Source organism: Schistocerca americana, chromosome 2 (assembly GCF_021461395.2).
Source record: "Schistocerca americana isolate TAMUIC-IGC-003095 chromosome 2, iqSchAmer2.1, whole genome shotgun sequence".
NCBI lineage: Eukaryota > Metazoa > Arthropoda > Insecta > Orthoptera > Acrididae > Schistocerca > Schistocerca americana.
In genome coordinates this window covers 431,822,234-431,844,005 of record NC_060120.1, presented here as the reverse complement: position 1 = coordinate 431,844,005, position 21,772 = coordinate 431,822,234, and the positions used below count along the sequence as shown (strand labels likewise).

The window sequence follows — 21,772 nt, the reverse complement described above, 5'->3', positions numbered from 1 at the left end:
TTAGCTTTTTGGAAGTAGCTCATTCAAAAACAACGTTGATCATTGTAAAGCGCTTAAATTTAAAAAGGAAAGAAAATAAACTTCCGTTAGCTAAAAATAAATTTTAGTCCCTGAATTATCATTTACCCACGACGATTTTTCAGTTGCTGATTTTGAAAGGAATGAATTTAAATGGACAGAAAGTTATCGTTCTGGCATTTAGCAAGTACCGTAAGCATGCTCAAGTCAGCGATTGGTTCTAGAAAATTGAATTGAGAATAGTTAAACCGAAGAGCGTCATTTCAGAGACTAGGCCCTTATGACTTGAAAAGATTAAAACAATTTCATAAGAAGCTGGCGCTGAAATACTGCGTTTAATTAGATACTAGAGTTGGCGAAAATATTTGTCAAAGGTTGATCAAGGGAATGAACTAATATATATCTAAAGATTGTATTAAATATTCATGAGTAGCTAAACAAAGAACCAGTGGTGGTGTCTAAATAAGTTTATTTGTGTTCTCTTAGTAGCACTTTGTATCTCTGGAATTTGATGTCAAAATATATTACGAAAATACTTTAATTCTGAAACTTTTCAACAGTTTAGGGGTTTGTAAAAAACTGGTGGTATATAAACGCTTAAGTCTTAAGTACGATGATACTGAAGCTCACATTTTAATTCGAGAAAAGATGTTTCATTTATTTAAGGGATTATTGCTACGTGTTAACTTGCGTACACATATGATACATATACCAAGTGAATTATTCACAAAAAAACTGTAGAGTAATGTAAATGATGCAACTTAACGTCAATTACTGTGTTATTCAAATATCACTGATGACTGTTATAGTCAAGCAGACGCTTCATTAATAGTGAGTTGGTTTGTGCACTCACTCCATTATATGTGATTGCTTCTTTTTACGAATAAGATTAAACTAAATAAGGTCCATTTAGTCGAAGGTGTGCAGTAGAGGTGGAAGATACAATTATCAATTAGATCAAGCATACGATTACTTATTGGTCATGTAGTTGCTCATACAGTGTTTCTAGGGATGTGTTCCTCAGAGAAGTTGTATAGATTTCTACAGTGCCTCTCCATGAGTAATTACTGAGTTTATTTTATTTAAATTTTTTTCTCGATTTTCTTGTGTACTGGGACAGGGTGGTACCTGAACGTTTTAAAAGGGCTTGTTGGGTGGACACTCGAAGGCCTTAATTCCGGCAAAGTCCAAGGACTTTAGTACCTGTGGAGGAAACAGTGATCTTAGTCTCGGATTAGATTATAAAAGTCAGCATTTTGGTCACATGCTACATTATAAACCTGATAACCGGTTTCAGCATTGCAACCATCATCAGATCTAAAAATTACAGAAGTGATATGTAGGCACTTAGTCATTAAGTGTTGACAATACTGATTGCATGCCTACCTGTCGCTTCGGTAATTTTTAGACATCTTGCCGCTGCAAAGCCGAAACCGTTTGATAATATTTAATGAAGTAGGACATGACTAAGGCACCGACTTTTATATTCTAAATGTGTTGAAGCCATGTTCACATACGCAGATATCCTTTAATGAATTTTGTGTTATGGAATGAAGACATTCTAACTGCACTTAAGCTACATTTAATGTATGACGTATTACTGAGACAGCAGAATCTTCCATGAGTATTGCAGACTTAGAGATAGTTTTTCTCTTAACTGGCAAAACGTCCATACTTCATCAAGATTATAACATATTAACGGAATGAATGAAGATAGATTGTCAAAAGCATGTAAGGCTTTAAAAGCCAGGAGGATGAAAAATTCCTGGCAGTCAGAACAGGCATTTTTTCTAGACCATAAAATGTAGAGATGAAAGGGCAGTGAGACTCTCACTACACTCTGCAGTGTTGCGAATTTATTGAAGATGACGTTTCAAAGACGGTGGCCCTGTATGTGGCAACATCTCACTGACGTCAAAGAGAGAAATTCAAATTTTGGTGGGAAAATAAATGAACTGAGATACCTTCACTAACCTAACTCCACTTACCTACGCCCTCCACTCCCCATCCCTCTCCCATCTGGAAATTGGCAGGAAAAGGACTCTTTCTACGCTGGGTGGCCAGATAGGATGGACGCCAGTGTTTATTTTGTGTGCAGTGTGGTATATTGTTTAGTTAAATAATTTGAGTAGCCACTCATTAAGCACTAGACAGTAGCTCGATCTAGTGTGTTCACCTCAAGGTCTGGAGAATAACTGACCTAATTCACAATATCACCACCCGAGGCGGCTGTGTACCCTCCCCCTCCCCTCCCCCTCCCATCCAAGATTGCGGCCCAGGAAAAAATGGCGGGAAATTTGCTCAATCTGCTTTGAGCTGCTGGACTGGGAGAACCACAAGACAGTAGGTTAATATAGCATGCACAAGTCATTGTTTAAACAATTTGTATAAGAATGTTGTTAATTTCTGAAATAGCAACACACCTCAAAATAGCCACTGGTGTTTAAACAATTTGGACACTGTTAAACAATGTGATACTTTTTTTATTCCAGTAGCAAAAGGAACCGCATAATTACACTGCCACAGATCATACTAAACATGCCTGAAAAACTTTTTCACAAGCACTCCGTGCAGCAGAGTCACGGCCACTGTAAGCAGCCACGCGCTGGATGGCTCCATACTGGCCGCTGGCCACCGGCAACTGCAGGCCCGTACTAAGCACTACCTGTCACGCTGGAAGTACCTCAGCCTTCCTCCTCATCCCTGGTGCTCTTTCATTCCTTGTGGCACACAGATACCACTTGTCGTTGAACACAGACTGTTTCAGGAATTATTAAACCTGGTGTTTAAGCAATGTGTGAAATATTGTCACACATATATCTTAAAGATGTCACAAAACTCTGCAAGTGCTGTTGCGTCAGAAGGTGTGCCACAGGGAATATTAATTAAACAGTTCGCTTCACAAATTGAACATACATAACAAAACCACTGCACGAAAATGGTTCAAATGGCTCTGAGCACTATGGGCCTTACATCTGCGGTCATCAGTCCCCTAGAACTTAGAACTACTGAAACCTAACTAACCTAAGGACATCACGCACATCCATGCCGAGGCAGGATTTGAACCTGCGACCGTAGCGGTCACGTGGTTCCAGACTGAAGCGCCTAGAACCGCACGGCCCCACCGGCCGGCTACTGCACGAAACACACTTGCACACGAACCACTGTGAGCGCTATAGTCAGAGCTGTGACCATCTCCAGACTCTGGAATAACATGAATATTTACTTTCTAAGCTATGTCAATGAGAAATGATTCATCAATTGCAAATTAGTTTACCTATCCCTAAAGCGATATCAGCTGCAAAATCCGATTTTACACACCAAACGACGATATATGGAAGTCGACATAAGTATCTCTGTAACTCTGCACTTTTCGAGTTTTAGCTGCTTATTTGAAGGCACAGCCAGAAAGAGAAAAATTTCTGAGTCCTACAGCTACTTTAGTGTTCAACGGTTTTTTTGAAACGCTGAATGGGCTTAGTTTATATTTGCTGTTGGAATCAGGGCTGCTAAGGCTCTTATTTTTTATTTTCCTCACGTCTCGAAGCACACTTGTGTCTGCCAGTCTGTAGAGGCTCCTACGCCCTGCTCATGGGATCTCTTATGACTCTCTGACGTGATAGAACTTTCTGTGAGTGGAGCATTCTGATTGGTTCTTACTGAATTTACCCGCGAAATTGCTGCTGCTGATATGGACAAATTACTAGAATTGCAGCAGCAAACATTTTGCACAATTCGAAAACCATACAGCACTCTTATTGCGCTAACAGTTAAACCCTGCAAAAGTGACCTAAAGAACATGAAATACGAAAACTACTGCCAAAGACACTTCCTCTGTTATGTTGCGCTGCTACTGCTTCAATTTTTCAGCGTAATTCCGATTTTAAACCAGGCTGTATCACCACCATAACATGACGATGTAGTAAACACTATTCGTAGCCTCCACCATACAAAATGCACATGTGCCTCCTGCATATAGCTATAGATCACCAGAAACTCGCACATATACCGCAAAGACTGACCGGTCCCACAAAAACAAACACACGCACCGTATATAGTTGCAGCACTAGATATTTCCCACGAAGTCGCTCGGTCATCCACTGTAGTCAGCGATCACGGCGCAACAGCCCCTGCACATGCTGACCAGATGCGCAACCAGAGTGCCCTCAGCAGACAGTGTTCACTTTCCGATCTGGTCTGCTTGCTGCTCTAGTTTCCGCAACGGGTTGCGATTATCTCCAGACTCTGAGATTACAAGAACATATTTATTTTCTCATGCTCTGCGATAATGTCACACCATTTACGTAATATTTGTCTATGTCAACCGCATAGCAGTATGCAACCGATCGTTTGCACAGTATAATTCCGGAGATAAAGAGTGGAAATTACATCTCTAAAAACCAGAAACATTAGCACGGTTATTACGGGGGACGTGCTGAATACCATTGAGTAACTAGAAAGTTCTCTCGCCTGCGAAAATTTTTACTTGAAAAATCGAAAATGGCATTTTTTAATGAATACATTGTGAATGACATAACAGATTCCAGATGATCCTTGCACTGTACAAAGCCAACTAAGGTTTTAATACATATAAAAGTATATATTTCTCATGTATAGAGAACCATCAAATGTCTTCCGCCTATTTTTCACCATCTAGATGCACATAAGAACACATCACAATCGACGTTCTCTCAACTATATAAAAACGGGAAATGTGTAGAATGGCAGTACAAGCAATCAACGGCTCAATTTACATGGGAGGGAATAATTGTCCAGCGCAAACACTCACGCATATTGTATCTTCTCAAATTTCCACAGAGAATACTTGCAACACACGCGATAGCGAAGGCTGCCCAACACATACTGAGTATTAGTTCAGCTGCACGTTTGTATTGTAGCCTGTCCAGTTTGGGCGTCTCTGCAACGGCTCCCGCCGGAAGCCGGAAATATCAGTTCCTTCCGGACACAGGCTACCTCTGTCATGAACCTACACGCCAGGCAGAATCGCCCTAGGAAACTAGCCACATATTTATCAATGTAAGTACAATTAAATATAACGATCGTAGTGCCAAAATGGCGACATTCGACAATGAGTGAAGTATCGGAAATACCTCCTCCTGATGACTGTGGCTCTGAAAATAGCAGTATCTATACCGTTCTTGTTACTGGTCATAATCTTTCCACGTAAAAGTTTTCATATACTCTTACGGGTATCGATGCGCTGAAATTGCAATTTTCCACGTCAAATCCATAATTCCTTTACGAAAGGACGTAGTCATTCTCTTTACACACGTCGGAACACTGACCAAAGTAATTTTATATTCCAACAAATAGTTTATAAGCATGCCGATCACAGTGAACCTATCACACACCCCCTAAGAAGTATAATACTTAGCCAATAACTGAATGCTGGTGCCGCGCGTGATTAGCCGAGCGGTCTGTGACGCTGCAGTCATGGACTGTGCGGCTGGTCCCTGCGGAGGTTCGAGTCCTCCATCGGGCATGGATGTGTATGTTTGTTCTTAGGATAATTTAGGTTAAGTAGTGTGTGAGGTTAGGGACTGATGACCTTAGCAGTTAAGTCCCATAAGATTCCACATACATTTTGAATGCTGGTGGCACCAAACAATACTGAGAGAAAATCTGTGATGAATGGACATGCCCCATTTGTTTTTCTTGCGAGTTGTACCAGTGTGTCTTAGGAAGAGAGACATAAACGTTTTATAAGCGACCAACTATTAAAAACACGATCGCAACGACTGTATGAAAAGTGGTCTTGGTTTCACAGGCGCACACAAGTCTCAATAACGATATCCATGTTAAAAAATATACAAACTTTATAAATGGAGGTATGATATTGATTCCAAAGCAAATGGTCTTCCACCCAAATACCACGACATTGGGTAGAGACGATGGTCGCTGGGGTGTGTATAAATAGACAAGAGGGGCAGTTACACGTCGCCGGCGATGTAAGCTCGTAATAAAACACTATTCTCAACGAATTTAGACTGATTCGGCTAAGGAACGTGGTATTAAGCCGATATTTGCAGCTCCCTTATGTCGCCGCTATATATTTCTGACGCTAACAAAAAGTATTTGTAACGCTTTCTATCTCGATGCTATGTCAGAGGCTCTGTGATATATCCACTGGGTTATAGGCGAGGGAGGATGGTGGTTAGTTCAGAATGATCACATACAATAGATAGTGCGCTATGTGACGAGTCACTTAAAAAAATGCAACGCTAGATTGATGTCGTAAGAAATATAGAAAATCCTGTGACCAAACCTCTGGCTTTCCAGATCTATAGTGTTACGCTTTCTGGTAGATATGCTGTCTGCAATTTGGAATCAAATTTCTCCATTCAACCACATACATGCATTGGATCCTATGCAGATGTCTTTCAGTGATTACAGCCACTAGTTAAACATTTTCGTTGCACTCAGTGGAAATCGGGAGGATGGGTGGAATAGAATATTTAACGTGGATGACCACCAAATGTACAGTAATAAATTTGTGTATGTTGAATCACAAATCTAGTTGTATTGCCAAAACCAGTGTATTTGGTCATAGGATTTTCTACTTTTCTTTCGACCTCAATGTAGCGTTGCATTTCTTTTAATGTGATTGGTCACATAGGGCCCCATCTACTGTACGTGATCATTCTCAATCAGCTATCATACTCCCCCGCCTATAACCCAGTGGATATATCGCAGAGCCTCTGACATGGCATCGAGATAGAAAGCGCTACAAATACTGTTTGTTACCTCGAGTAATATCTAACGGCGGCATGAGGGAGTTGCAAATGTGGGCTTAATACTACGTTTCTCAGCAGAATCACTTTCTAAATTCGTTGAGAATGGTGTTGTATTACGAGGTTACACCGCCGACGACGTGTACCTGTGCTTTTGGTCTAGTAGTGCACGCCCCAGCGATCACCATCTGTATCCAGTATCGCGGTATTTGTGTGGAAGACCACTTCATTTGGAAACGATATCGTACGTGGATTTATAAAGATTGTATAGTATTTTAACATGGATATCGTTAGTGACACTTGTGTGCGGCCGGCCAGAGTGGCCGAGCGGTTCTAGGCGCTACAGTCTGGAACCGCGCGACCGCTACGTTCGCAGGTTCAAATCCTGTCTCGGGCATGGATGTGTGTGGTGTCCTTAGGTTAGTTAGGTTTAAGTAGTTCTAAGTTCTAGGCGACTGATGACCTCAGAAGTTAAGTCCCACAGTGCTCAGAGCCATTTCAACCATTTGAACTTGTGTGCGCCTGTAGAATCAAGACTGCTTTTTATGCAGGGTGACAGTAACACAATCGTTGCGATCGTGTTTCTAATAGCTTGTCGATTATAAGGCGATTATGCCTCTCTTCCTAAAACACACTAGTACCACTCGCAAGAAAACCAAATGAGGCATGTCCATCCATCGCAGATTTTCGCTCAGTATTGTTTGGTATAACTAGCATTCAATTATTGGCTAAGTATTACACTTAGTAGGGGATGTGTGATAGATTCGCTGTTATCAGCAGGCTTATAAAGTATGTGTTGGGATATAAAGTTACTGTGGTCGTGTTCTGACGTGTGCAAAGAAAATGACTATGTCCTGTCGTAAGGGAGGTATGGATTTGAAATCGAAAATTGCGTTTCCTGTGCATCGATAGCCGTGAGAGGGAATGAAAGCTTTAACGTGAAAAAAATATGTCCAGTAATAAGAACAGTAAAGATACTGATATTTCCAGAGCCGCTGTCGTCAGGAGAAGGTATTTCCGATACTTCACCTATTGTCGAATGTCGCCATATTGGCGCTACTACCGTAATATTCAATTGTAATTAAACTGATAAGTATATGGCTGGTTTTCTAGGATGATTCTGCCTGGTGTGAAGGTTCGTCTCAGAGGTAGTCGGTGGCTGGAACGAATTGACATTTCTGGCTTACGGCGGGAGCTGTCGCTGAAACGTGTACGACTGTATTTATTAAAACCTTAGATAACTTTGTAAAGTGCAAGGATTCTCTGGAATCTGTTTATATCATTGATATCGGCTCGACGCGCAAGTCGCCGAAGTGGCGTCAAATCGAAAGACTTGCACCCGGCGAACGGTCTACCCGACGGGAGCCCTAGTCACAGCACATTTATTGATATCCGTATACATTAAAAAATACGAGTGGAACTAGCACTTCCCTCTATTTTCGAGTTTTCACATAAAGATCTCTGGAGACGAGATAACTTTCTAGTTACTTGGTGGTATGCAGCACATCGCACATGATGACCCTGCTGAGGTTTTGGGTTTCTAGAGATGTAATTTCCACTCTTTATCGTCGGAATTATACTGTGCAAGTTATCGGTAGCTTACCGCTATGCTGTTGATACCGAGAACTATCGCGAAAATGGTATGATATTCTTGCAAACCATGAGTAAATACGTATGATCTTGTAATTTCAGAGTCTGGAGATCATTTCAACACATTGCAGAAACCACTTTAGCAAGCAGGCCATGTCGGAAACAAACCATTAGCGGACGCCTTTGTGTCGGGGGCACCAGCCTAGCCTTTGTACACCAGTTCGGAGAGTAGCGACTGTTCGCCAAGGGCGCTCTGATCGCGTATGTGGGCACCTGTGCTGGCCGCGGTGGATGACCAAGCGATCTCTTGGGAAATATCTAGTGCTGCGACTATATACGGTGCGTGTACTTACGTTTTTGGGGATCTGTCTGTCTGTAGGGTATAAGTACGAGTGTCTGGTGGTCGATAGTTGTATGTAGGATGCAGAAGTGATGATTTCGTATGGTGTTTACTACATCGATATGGTATTTGTAGTACAATAGTTTGTGGTGATATAGCCTGGATGGAGATCGGTTTCACGCCGAAAAATTCAAGCTTTCGTCAAGCAAGCAATGTAATTGAGGAATTGTCCTTGGTAGTAGTTTCCATATTTCATTATCTGTAGACCACTTTGTCAGGGTTTAACTGTCAGTGCAATATGAGTGCTGTATGTTTTTTGATCTGAACAAAATAAATTGCTGCTGAAATTCTATTAATTTGTTCTTCTGCAGAAAGTGGTGGACAATGCTCCCACACCGGCAGCAGCAATTTGGTGGGTAAATTCAGTAAAAAACAACTAGAATGCTCCATTCGTGGGAGTTCCATGATGTCAGAGAGTCACAAAACTTCCTTGTGCGGGGCATAGGAGCCTCTACAGACTGATTCGAACAAGACAGGGGCTAGGTATCTACGGAAAGTTCTGTGACGTCTAAGACTCACGCGATGTCTTGTTTGTCAGAGTGTTCAGAGACAAGTCCAAACAGACCAGCCTCCCACGGTTGGGACAGGCTGTTGTGGCTTAGAGCGTCTCGAGACAGGAAGCCGTTGGACATCGAGAATTCACCGAAAATTCCAGTCACCACTCACATCTGTAGGATACTGCTTCGAATTCTGTTTGTGTTTTTTTTTGTTTTTTGTCTTTTGCTTTCTTTTCATCTTTTGTGGGATTCAAAATATGTCATGAACTTTTAGATATTTAGTTGTTCTTATTGTCCAGTCTATGCTTAGGCACTAGTGTGCTCCGAGAAGTGAAGAAAATAAAAAATAAGAGCACCAACATCCTTGACTCTAATAGCAAATATAAACTAAGCCCTGTTCAGCGTTTCAGAAAAGTGTTGAACATTGCAGCAGCAGTAGGACTCAGAAATTTTTGTCTTGCTGGCAGTGACTTTAAACAAGCAGCTAAAACTCGTAAAGTGCTGAGCGTCCCGTTTAGCGTTACAGAGAATTTTATTCCGACTTCCAAATATCTGTGTGTTGTTGAGTAAAAACGGATATTGCAGCTGATATCGGTTTCTGGATAGGTAAACTAATTTGCGATTGTTGAATCACTTCTCACTGACTTAGCTTAGAAAGTAAATACTCATGTTATTCCAGAGTCTGGAGACGGTCACAGCTCTAACTATAGCTTTCACAGTGCTTTGGGTGCAAGTGTGTTTCGTGTAGTAGTCTTGTGATGTATGTTCAATTTGTGAAGCATATTGTTTAATTAATATTTCCTGTGGCACACCTTCTGAAGCAGCAGCACTTGCAGAGTTTTGTGACATCTTCAAGATATATATGTGACAATATTCCGCACATTGCTCGAACACCAGGTTTAATAACTCCTGAAACAGTTTGTGTTCAACGACAAGTGGTATCTGTGTGCAACAAGGAATGAAAGTGCACCAGGGATGAGGAGGAAGGCTGAGGTACTTCCAGCGTGACAGGTAGTGCTTAGCATGGCCCTGCAGTTGCCGGTGGCTGGAGGCCGGTAAGGAGCAGTTCAGCACGTGGCTCCTTACAGTCGCCGTGACTCTGGTGCACAGAGTACTTGTGAAAAGGTTTTCCAGATATGTTTTGCGCGATCTGTAACTGTGTACTTACGTGGTTCCTTTGCTATCCGAATAAAAAAAAATAGTATCGCAATTGTTTAACATCTTCTAAATTGTTTCAATACCAGCGTCAGTTTCGAGGTGTATTGGTATTTCAGAAAACATAAACAGTACTCTTAAACAGATTGTTTAAACAATGACTTGTGCATGCTATATTAGCCTGCCGTCATGAGGTACTCCCAATCCAGCAGCTCAAAGCAGACTGATCGAATTTCCCGCCCCTCTTCACGCCAATTTCCAGATGCTGATGGGGAGGGGATTGGAGGGCGGGAGGGGATGGAGTTAAGTTAGTGGTGGTAGCCCAATTTTATTGACCTATTTTTCAGCCCTAATTTTAATTTCCCGCCATGACGTAGTGCGACATTGCCGTATCTATGGTCGCCATCTCGCATACGCCATCTTGAATAAATTAGCCAACAATGGAGAGTGGGGTGAGATCCCCATTTCCCTATTACTGAAATGTGCATACAGCATTTTTAACAAGACTGGCCTTCTGAGGAGTTCGGCTGCCTGGTCCAAGTCCTCTCATTTGATGTCACCTCAGCAACATGTATGTCGATGATGATGACATTATGACGAGAGAACACTCACACCCAGTCTCGATGGAGGAAATACCAGACGTGATGAGTTCTACCTGGGTCCACGTGATCGAGAGTCAGCTACGCTACCACAAGACTATAACCTGCTGATTAGAAGCGAAGAAGAAGAAGAACACCTTTTTCGAAGCCTGTGTTTGGATTACTGCACTGATATGACAATGACCTTACGACTCACCTTAGAAGAAAGATTAAGGAAAGGCAAACCTACATTTCTAGCATTTGTAGACTTGGAGAAAGCTTTTGACAATGTTGACTGGAATACTCTCTTTCAAATTCTGAAGGTGGCAGGGGTAAAATACAGGGAGCGAAAGGCTATTTACAATTTGTACAGAAACCAGATGGCAGTTATAAGAGTCGAGGGGCATGAAAGGGTAACAGTGGTTGGGAAGGGAGTGAGACAGGCTAGTAGCCTCTCCCCAATGTTATTCAATCTGTATATTGAGTAAGCAGTGAAGGAAACAAAAGAAAAGTTCGGAGTAGGTATTAAAATCCATGGAGAAGAATTAAAAACTTTGAGGTTCGCCGATGACATTGTAATTCTGTCAGAGACAGCAAAGGACTTGAAAGAGCAGTTGAACGGAATGGACAGTGTCTTGAAAGGAGGATATAAGATGAACATCAACAAAAGCAAAACGATGATAATGGAATGTAGTCGAATTAAGTCGGGTGATGCTGAGGGAATTAGATTAGGAAATGAGACACTTAAAGTAGTAAAGTAGTTTTGCTGTTTGGGGAGCAAAATAACAGATGATGGTCGAAGTAGAGAGGATGTAAAATGTAGACTGGCAATGGCAAGGAAAGCGTTTCTGAAGAAGAGATATTTGTTAACATCGAGTATAGATTTAAGTGTCTGGAAGTCGTTTCTGAAAGTATTTGTATGGAGTGTTGCCATGTGTGGAAGTGAAACATGGACGATAAATAGTTTAGACAAGAAGAGAATAGAAGCTTTCGAAAAATGGTGCTACAGAAGAATGCTGAAGATTAGATGGGTAGATCACATAACTAATGAAGAGGTACTGAATAGGATTGGGGAGAAGAGGAGTTTGTGGCACAACTTGACTAGAAGAAGGGATCGGTTGGTAGAACAAATTCAATTCACCAATTTAGTACTGGAGGGCAGCGTGGACGGTAAAAGTCGAAGAGGGAGACCAAGAGATGAATCCACTAATCAGATTCAGAAGGATGTAGGTTGCAGCAGGTACAGGGAGATGAAGAAGTTTGCACAGGATGGAGTAGCATGGAGAGCTGCATCAAACCAGTTTCAAGACTGAAGACCACAACAACAACAACAACAACATGACAATGACACTCTCATTTCTTACATACGTCGTAATTACAAGGCACAGAAATCAGTAGATTTCAGTATGTATACTAGACTGACGGAAATGGAAAGTATTACACCCTGAACATCTTCATCAAATACTACCATAGTGATATTCAAGTGTTACCTGTGGGACGTGTTGATTACAATTTGATCCTCACGCGAACTTATTTTCAGTACAGAAAAAAGCCATTCCTACAGATCAAGCATAGTCTGATTACATGACGGCTATCGCGTGTGTCTAACGCCACTGGAACTTTTTATGTGGAAATCGCAACACAGCACACGCAGAAGATGGGTGTCCAGCTTATTGCCATCTTTCTGACTTTGAGAAAAAGGTCGAATCATTGACATATGGAACATGAGACCTTCAAAGCGACAGATCATACACACTACTGTGTTTCAGTGTTTTTTTTTGTGTGTGCAGATTTTAATGACGTTCGTAGAAATGTCCCCCAAAATAAAGCCGCAAGAAGACGACCATAAGAGAAAGAAAATGATCTTAGAAATCAAATATGAAATCACTGAAAAACTCGAACAAGTTGCGAGTGTTACTGATTTAGCAGGCACATACAATTTGTCTACATCAACTATTTGCTCTATCCTCAAGAACAAGGACAAGATTAAGGAGATAGATTCTTCGGAGGGAGTGACAAGACTATCTAAACATCATTTGTGAGAAGGCCAGAATGATTTTCGCCAACCTCGTTAAGAAGACGCCAGGATCATCCCTGGCCGAAAAAGTGTTAAGGGAAGCCCCAGATGGTTCCAGTAGTTTAGGAGAAGAACCGGCATCTACAGCGTTGTGAGACATGGCGCAGCAGCCAGCTCCGACACAAAGGCAGCAGAGAACTTCTCAACTTCAAAATGCTCGTAGATTCTGAGGGTTATCTAACTGTGACGAGACGGGTCTATTCTGGAAAAAGATGCCGAAGCTTACATTTACAACAGCAGAGGAGAATGCATTGCCCGGACGCAAGCCAATGAAACACCGTTTCACATTGTTATTGTGTACCAATGCAAGCGGTGATTTGAAAATTAAACCGCTGCTTGTTTACCTTTCAGAAACTCCACGAGCCTTCAATAAGTGTGAAATTCAGAAGAGTAGGTTAATTGTGATGTGGAGGTCCGACAACAAGGCATAAGTGACACGTGATCTTTCATGTGATTGGATCAATGAAGTGTTTGGTCCTTCGGTGAAAAAATATTTGCTGGAGATGAATCTGCCACTCCGTGTCTTGCTTCTTATGGACAACGCTCCAGTCCATTCTCCAGGCGTGCAAGACCACATCCTTGAAATTCATCAATCCAATTTCTGTCTCCCAGCCTAAGGACCAGCAGATTATTTCTAACTTTAAAAAGCTCTACACGAAAGCACTGTCCGAGCATTGTTTTGAGTTGACTAAAGCTACCAATCTCACTCTCAGAGAGTTTTGGAAATATAACTTCAACATCGCTGACTGTGTGAAGATCATCGAAAAGGCGTGGGAGGGGGTTATCAAGAGAACTCTCACTCCTGCTTGGAAAAAAGCTTTTCCAAGCCGGAGTGCGTTGTCGAAAGTGACTCTGAGGACTGTGGAGCCTATAGTCAACGAGTTTGTGTCTTTGGCCAAGAGCATGGGGCTAGAAGTGAATAACAATAATATCGATGAGCTTGTGGAAGATCACGACAAAGAAATTACCACTGAAGAGCTTATGGAGTAGCAGTGTGTTTCACGTCAGGAAGCTGTGGTGAGGAGTTCTTCAGGAGAGGAAGAGGAGGCGGTAACAGCAAAGCAGCAATCTTCTGGCGCAATAAGAGAAATGCTGAAAGCATGAGAGTGTGTTACATCTTACACTGAAAATCATCACCCCAATAAAGCAATGGCTATGCGAGCTACAAATTTATTTACGATAATGCTGTGTCGCATTTTAGCCAAGTGTTGAAGTGTCCGCAGAAACAAATGACTATAGATAGCTTTCTAGTAAAAAAAGAATTAGTTACGTATTGTGATTAATAAAGTACATAATACAGTATGTATAATTTTCTTAGGATAAATGCATGAATAAGATAAAACTTCTAGCACTTTTTCTGCATCGAACGCATTATCGTATTTTACATTAATTTATATGGGAAAAATTGTTTTGCTCAACGAGTGTTTCGCACTGCGTGTAAGATTCTAGAACGAATTATGCTCGCTATGCGAGGTTCCACTGCATTGAGAAAATTTAGAGAACCGCCCTTTGAGTCTGACTGCAGAACGATTCTACTGCCACCAACGCACATTTGGCGTAAGAACCAAGCACATAAAGAGAAATTAAGGCTATTGCGGAGCCGTTTACAAACTCGATCCCTTTGGGAGTGGAAGAGGAAAGGAAATGACTAGTAGTGGTACAAGGTACCCTCCGCCATGCACCGTACTGTAGCTTGGGATGTTCTACAAACGAATAGTGGGGCATACAGTGAAATTCAGGCACAACAGAAAAAACTATCAGAGCTGCAAAAGTTGTACAAAAAATGTCAGCCTCTAAGAGTTTGCATGGGTATGATTTTTTGAAGCGATAGCTGAACTTTATGGAGACTCTGGACAACCGGATCCATAATCCACGTTTTTGGAGAGTTTATCTGCAGGAGTACATGAAGACAGGCATTTGTACAACTACCTGCAACTGTTGTTGCATTAGCTACAGCTACAATAGAAATTCTCTTTTAAACTTAAATTACGTTTGAGAACTCCAATTGTTTCCAAACGTTAATGTATCGTTCGGATGCTTGTTTAGGAAAATGGGAACATTATTGCATGAACAAATGGACATTGAAAGCAATTTTGTACCTGTACAACAGAGCATATCGTGATATTCAGGATATGAGAACTGAGCAATAAGTGCCTGGTATCTTGACAAAAAGCAATCATGAATGCATAGTCAACAGACTGTGTTGCAAGATGGAAGAATCAAAATCTGTTGATCATTGCTTTGCTTGTCTTCGTAAAATTTGTATTGAATGTTATTATAAAATTATTGTACTTACAGTAAAATTGTAATACAGTGAAGAAGGCGTTGATTGGAGATGCAGATTATTAAAAGTGCAATTCCACGGTTTAAGAGTTAACGTCATCTGCATTTTGTGCATAAGGAAACATTAAGCAGTGCGTTTCTTCTTCGGAAATCGTATTGAAATCCCGTTTGTTTGTGAGGGGATCGTGTCATGCCTTGTGCAGGGACAAACGTCTTGCAGCACGTATCGGAATTTGGCAGCTGTAGGATGAAGGATCGTCGACAAATATATTCCAAAACGCTGCTCATAATAATGGGGTTTTTCCAAGGATCATACCCCGGGTTCCATTGGTGTTAGAAGGGTAGGAGTGAGTGTTTTGGATAGCCCTTGAACTAGGGACCATTTCACTATCCAACAGAAGGACCGTCTTACAGCACAGGGCCAAACTCTGAATATCACACACTTCCTCCAGATTAGGTAAATGAAGCAATCGATTGGTTCTTTTTACATTAAATATAGTCTCCGCTGCGGCTTAAGGGGGCTTATGGCGGCATAGTTTTGTTCGTGGGAGGTTCCTAAGAAAATCAGAAAAACATTGTTTTTGGGTACCAAAACCAAGCCGCATACTCCAAGACCGTTATACACAGTAAATGGCTGAAATTTTTACGAGATATTCGTAAGATCCCGATCTCGAACAGCCATGAGAATGTTCTTGATATATTTATCCGCTTCAGAGTTAAGAGGTTCAAAGTTGCCGTACTTGTGCACGTAAAATACGCATGTAATATCCGCTGTGACGCGAAAACTTAGTTTACAATGTGACATAGCACGGAAAAATAAGTTGTAAAGTGTCTCCGTTATTATCAGAAGGACTCTGGGAACATAATGTTGTTGAAGTACTGAAGCACACGCAGAACTTTTGGGCACTTAAAATCCTATCTGAGATATAAAATTAGCTTTGCTTTATTTCATTTTCGTATAAGTGAACTACCAAAATTTTTCTGATGCATGCAGTTCTTTTCATATGAGTGATATGCCTGACTCTATCAGGTGAAAGAAGGGAACCAGAAAAATTCTCTTGTTGGAGCGCTAAAATGCGAATGTGTTCCTGTTTATTAAAAGATTCTGACTGAAAAAGAGGGGGGGGGGGGGTGGAGGTACTAGCTGTCTTATTCTACCTTACTCAGCACGTTTAAAATTTTTTCAAAAAAAATTGGCATGCGAACACATTCGCACAATTTTATGCTGAGAGAGGAGACAGTGGAAGTCGGAAAGGGGCGGAAAAGTGATAAACACTGGAAAATAGAAGGCAGTGGCTGTGATATAGAAAGAGAGAAAGAGGCAATGGCAGTGTGAGAGAAAGAGGTACACAGTGGCAGTGGAACGTAGTTGACCGAACAGTGCTGGGGAAAGAGTGACAGACACATTGCCCGTGGAAGAGGAATAAAGAGAAGGAGAAAGTGGAGGGGGGTGAGAGTCAGTGATAATGAGAGAGAGGGTATATTTCAATGACAACGAGGAAGAGAGAGATAGCGACATTGAGAAGATGGAGCAGCAGTGGGAAGGAATGAATGAGTTAGCAGCAGCAAGAAAGAACAAGAGGGAGACAGTAACAGAGACAGGACATAGTGTTAATTGCCCAGAACAAATGAGACTGTGCCTGTGAGGCAGGGGACAATGACAGTTAGACACAAGGAGATAGTGACAGTTGGGTTGAATGAGTGAGTGAAAATGGACTATACTTCATTAGTGTGGCCATATTGTCCATAGTTGCATTACAATTTTGAGGGTATTTTTGTCCTGTCGTTGCAACTGCAAAAATGCGTTATTTTTTTTCACCAGACGCGTTTCGCTTTAATGAGGTAAAGCATCATAAGAAATGCATAGTGCAGCAGAACAACTAAAAATTAGACCACAATTATCAGTGTCTAACGCAGAAAAACAATGATGTGTCAGCAGAAAGCATTTCCAGATGTAAGCGAGAAATCAAGCGAAAACCAGGTGTAATTACAAATCAACATATTCTTAACGAACTGTTTACCGATCTTAAAACAAATAAAAATGTAAATAACTTAATTACAGACCACTGATGATGCTTTACCTCACTAAAGTGAAACGCGTCTGGTGAAAACAATCAGGCATTATTGTAGTTGCAACGACAGAACAAAAATTCCGTCAAGAAAATGGACTAATGAGAGCGGATGGGAGTGAGCGACTTACAGCCGTAGACTAGTGAGTGAGAGTTACAGTTAGGTGAGCTTGAGAGAGTGAGAAGCAGCTTACTTGTTAAGAAGAGCACAACTATCCTCACATCCCAGAATTTTTGGGAAAAATTTTAAAGGTGCTGAGGAAAGACTCTTTTAATAACCAGGAGCATATTCGGCTATTTTGTGCTCTGATAGGAGAATTTTTCCGTCGCTCGGTAATCTGGTTTACCATTCAGCAGGATTACTGTCAAGCTGGTTGGGGCTCTACGACTGTCATCATAATATGGTGTCACTGGGTTGAGGAAGGTCATACACAACAGTATGCAGGACGCCGAGGCCGGACGCGACTAGCGCCTGAGAGGTCACACACCTCCTTACAGCCACGTCACGTACCTTCTGTGGGGAAATGGGCTTGTGTGCAGCCAGACCAGTGTCCAGACAGACTATGCTATGACATCTGGAACACCACGGACTGTCAGTACGGCGACCATTGTTGGGGTTCCATGGACGTGGTAGCAGCAGAGGTCTACAACACAGGAGTGACTCCAAGCCGCCGGCCGCGGTGGCCGAGCGGTTCTAGGCGCTTCAGTCCAGAACCGCGCGACTGCTACGCTCGCAGGTTCGAATCCTGCCTTGAGCATGGATGCGTGTGATGTTCTTAGGTTAGTTAGGTTTAAGTAGTTCTAAGTTTTAGGGGACTGATGACCTCAGATGTTAAGTACCATAGTGCTCAGAGCCATTTGAACCATTTGACTCCAATCCGTCTTTTCAGACGACTCTTAGTTCCGCGTACAGCATCACCATGCACGTATCTGTATGTGGAGCTCTGAGGGGAGGATCATTACAGTATTCGATTCGTCATCACCATATGGGCCCAACAAGTGATGTGATGGTATGGGGTAACATTGGGTACACAACACAATCACCTCTGGTTCGCATAGCCGGCGTTATATTGGGTTGGTGCACAAGTTGGTAGCGTTTTTCCATAAGTTTAATAAACACAACACAAACACATAACACAGACGTAAGTCATCACTAATGTATTCGCCTTCACCGTGGTAACTTTTCGATTCCGGGACTGTAGCAATAAGGTGGTTCTGGGACGAAGAACTCCTCGAACCATGTTCGGAGCGCATTTTGATCCCGAAAGGAAGTTCCTTGAAGGTTGTTCGATAGGGAGCCGAAAAGATGAAAATCTGAGGTCGCAAGATAAGGTGAATAAGGTGTATGTTGAATGACTTCCCTATCCAAGCGCTGTATAGTGTCTTTTTTCAGTCTAGCAGAAAGTGGGCAGACGTTTTCGTGGAGTAGCATCACCTCACGCAGTCTTCCTGGTCGTTCTTGGACTGCGTTTGAAGACGTCTCAGTTCTTGACTGTAAACGCCAGCGATGATGGTTACACCTCGGGGAAGCAATTCGTAGTACATCACACCGTCACTGTTCCACCGGATGTATAACGTTATCTTTTGTAGACGCTCTCAGGTATTTGTATGGGAACTTGCTGCTTTGTTTGGGCTCAACCATCCCTTTGTTTTCCTTATGTTGGCATACAGACAACATTTTTCGTCACCAATAACGATACAGGATAGGAATGGTCGGTGTTGTTCACGAACAAACAAAGCTGCACTTATGGCCATCCACCGATTTTTGTGATTTTGACTTAGAAAATGTGGTACTCATACACCCGATTTTTTAACCTTCCCCATTGCATGCAAATGTCACACTACGGTGGAATGATTAAAGTTATGACATTTGCTAGTTCTCGAGTACACTGGCGTGAATCATTGTGAATTAATGCGTTTACACGAGCTTCATCAAACGCCGAATATCTTCCTGAACGTTGAGAGTCATTAATGTCAAAACGGTCCTCCTTAAAACGAGAACATTATTTTCTTTCCGTGCTCTGTCCAGTAACATTATCCCCAGACATGGCGCAAATATTTCAGACTGCCTCCGCTGGTGTCACCGCTCTCTTGAACTCAAACAGAAGAATATGTCATAAATGTTCCGATTTCTCAACCTGGCACTCCATTTTCTAGGGTCCACAGCTCCGCTCACTACCTCCAGATGACAAAATGACAATGCGTAAACTCGAATAGCAACAGTGAACTACATAAAAGTGACAATCGATAAATAAATCCATAGCAATCGGAATGCCAGCAAGCAAAATAATTTATGCAACAACCAAATATTTATGACGTATTATTATAGACTGCTGTTCCTTGTCTTCGGGGTCTCACTGTCGCTACATTTCAATAAACAACTCTATTCACGCGTTGCCGAAATATTGGCAACCACCAAGCAAGCACCTTCCACTATTGTTGAAGAACTCTGGCATGAAGCTGTATGACCATGGAATGACGCACACGTATGTGCGTCCAAGCTCAGTTCGGTTCGGTACCCCGATACCCAGCCGGTTAGAAGCATTTGCCGGCATTGTGCACTAAATTTCGCGTCCTCTATCTCAAATCACCCACAAATTCGATCATGTTTTGTTCAAACAGTACTGTACACGCACAGTATATAAAATTTTTTTGCTATCCTTCCTAATGATGCAGTTTTAAAGGCCAGCACTGTACAAGTACCAGCTGACGTAAGTATCTATTCCCTTATTCTTCTAATATTATTGTTCGAGTTGTCTTTTTAATTGTTACACTACTGAAAAAAAGTATCAGAAATAAATAATTAATACATTATTTATTACTATCCAAGAAAATGTGTTTCCTAAGGCCTTCTTTAGCTTTTCAGACAGTGGGCTGTAATTGTGAAGAATGGATGAACAAATAAATATGCTGCTGACTTGATATGTTGTAAGTATGGTTGAAATTAATTATGTTGTTTGTGGAATTTGGTCCTACGTTCAGTCCGCGATCACGAGAATACAAATATCTACGACAGGGTATTGAAAACTGATGCCTCCGAATTTTTAATGGGAAAACTCTCAAGCCCTTTTAAACAAAACGTTATTAACATTCTGAATGTTTATTCTTCATGTCTACATATTTATTTCTCAACGTAGTCACCCTGGAAATGAACGTCTCTCCCAACGAGATACCAGTTTGTTGATACCGTCACTCGGTAATGTTTGACTTTGTTGGAGGAGCCACAACCTCGCCTCTGTGTGCACTGCTTCATCGCTATAAAAGTGAAGTCCTCGAAAGTGTTCTTTATGCTCTGGAAACAGAGGAAAATCGGATGGGGCCTAATCAGGACTGTATGGAGGATGATCAATGGCAGCAAACGCAAGGCGAAGGATTGGTGCAGATGTCGCAGCGCTCGTATGTTGTTTGGCATTGTCATGCTGAAGGAGTGGTAGCTCCATGTGTGGGCGAATTCGATCACAGCACGCTGCTTCTCGCGCACCAACGTAGCTATGTTACACGCGGCCATGTTACACGCTACAGCTCGGGGTCCTTTAGTGGCGCGGAGTTGCAAATACGAGACATGAAGAATAAAGATGTAGACTTAAAAACGTTTGTTTTATTTAAAAAGCTTTAAGAGCTGTCACATAAAAAATTCGAAGTCATTACTTTTCAGCGCGCCATCGTAGTTCTCATAAAACTCCATAACACGAATATTTAAAATCAGTACGACGGTATGTCCACAGCAAATATACTTTCTTATCTTAATTTGTTCAACGCTACGCGACACTTTGCATAACACATACCATAATGTTCTGAGTTACTAGCAGCACATGTCTTTAGTTTTACTTCAAACGATATCATGTCTGCGGAACAAATTGGTAAGCCATTAACATCTTTTTGATAGTTTCATTGTTAAGCAATTATGCACTATTACTATTGCGGCCGTTTAGCAATTTTCAAGTGGACTGCAGTAAATATTTTGTGGTTGAGGAATTGACAAAATTTTAAAAATATCTAGAATGCATTTGTCATCATCACATCCACAGGATAGCAAAGTATTTCATGTTACTACTATTGTCATCACTTGCATAAATAATAGTAAGACACTTTACATGTTTAATGATTGACTACAACATGTGGTAGTCGACTTTATGAACCAATAGTTTAGAAGTCAAAGCTGACGATGAGGTGATTCAAAACGTTTTATATGTTTGTGAACTATAGCCGTGAAACATTATTCAGTAACATCGTCCGAGAAGTGACTGTTGTTCATTCATAGTCAATAAAAGTATTTACCTGTGGTCTGTATATCTACAGCACTAAACTTCACTCCCCCACTGCTACAGATCTGTAATCCAGATATCGTATCGA

The 21,772-nt window shown here is 41.6% G+C and overlaps 1 protein-coding gene across 1 annotated transcript in view; it reads right to left on the bottom strand.

Moving 5' to 3' along the window:
* The window catches only part of LOC124595702 (juvenile hormone esterase-like), a 171,863-nt gene that overhangs the window by 109,796 nt on the left and 40,295 nt on the right, over positions 1-21,772 (bottom strand). The gene's annotated exons all lie outside the window — the stretch shown is intronic.